General features: G+C 57.7%; 1 long non-coding RNA gene across 1 annotated transcript; it reads right to left on the reverse strand.

Annotated features, from left to right (window-relative positions):
• Positions 1-270: 270 nt before the first annotated feature.
• Positions 271-624, reverse strand: LOC112950787. The gene is made up of 2 exons (XR_003250073.1): positions 532-624; positions 271-405 (listed from the first exon to the last, which is right to left on the reverse strand). It is a non-coding gene; the product is annotated as an uncharacterized LOC112950787 (long non-coding RNA).
• Between the last annotated feature and the right edge of the window lie 599 nt (positions 625-1,223).

The following is a 1,223-nucleotide window of genomic DNA, read 5'->3' on the forward strand; positions in this document are numbered from 1 at the left end:
CAAAGAGCTTCATTTTTACACTGTAATGAATTCAGCTGACCTTTGTGTTGCAAAGACACCGTAGTCAAGGCAAGGGTGGGAGGCGCCTCGATGCTGCTGCCATCGGGTGCCCGTCTCCCCTCCCAGCACCAAGGAGGGCAGCCACTGTCCCCAGGGCTGTCCTGGGGCTGCTCCAGGCTCTGTGGCCACCAGCTGGACACGGCCGGGAGCCCAAGCCAAGGGCAGGGGTCCCCGTGCCGCACAGGGTGCCCGTGCTGCGGATCGCTCCGCTCCTGGCTCCTCTCCGCGGCGCGGGGCTCGGCACATCTGCAGCCTGTGCCARTAATCACTGGCAATTTTGCAGAGCTTGGATGACACGGAGGGAAGATGTAGATGTTCTAATTGCCGTGCCGAGTGCCAGGGGTGCTGCTGATGAGGGAGGCAGGCGCACACAGACACGCGCACCCGCCACGCCAATTAGGAGAGGAAAACAGCAACAAGGAGCCACAGGCTCATGAGCACTTCGTAAGAAAGCGGTTCTGAGGGACCTACCCTTGACACGCAGCACAGCCACCCAAGCTAGCAAGGAGACACCCGCTGCTCCTAGGGCAGGATACAGCTCGAGCCATCAGCCAGACTGGGTCCTCTACCCGGCAAGGACAAGGAGCCACACGCAGAACAGCAATGGGACACTGCAAATCAGTAAGAACCATGCTCTTGCTCCAGGCAGCTTGCCTGGCTCCGGCAGGGTTCCTGCAAGGTGCTCCACGCACCTGCAGTGCAGAAAAAGGTCTACATCACTGCACTCAACTCCAGCCTTCTGCAACCAGTGCTACTTGTGGCCAACTCAGGAGAACCAACCACATCACTGCCAAAGGGAAACACTTGCTCAGCCAGCCAAGGCTGCCCCCAGAAGACCACAACAAACTCAAACACCCTCCAGAAGACCACAACAAACTCAAACACTCCCCTGAGCAGCTTTTGTGGGACTGGCTTACCTTACAAATGACTGAAGCTCCCACTTGGGAAGGTTCACTCACACCACAAACAGCTTGGACTGCTTGACAGCCTCTTTATGCCCTCCTGGGCCTGCTCCCAAGCAGCTGCTCATGGCCAGCCCGTTACTGCCCAACAGGACCCTGAGCTGCAGAGACCAATGCCTCCTCCAGCAGGGTCATTAAGCACCAGGTGAAAGGATTTGATGCTTGTTATTAGCACCTTAGAYCAGCTGGAGTGTCTGATTT

The sequence above is a fragment of the Nothoprocta perdicaria genome, unplaced genomic scaffold (genome assembly GCF_003342845.1).
Source record: "Nothoprocta perdicaria isolate Ctin4 unplaced genomic scaffold, notPer1 scaffold_33, whole genome shotgun sequence".
Lineage (NCBI taxonomy): Eukaryota > Metazoa > Chordata > Aves > Tinamiformes > Tinamidae > Nothoprocta > Nothoprocta perdicaria.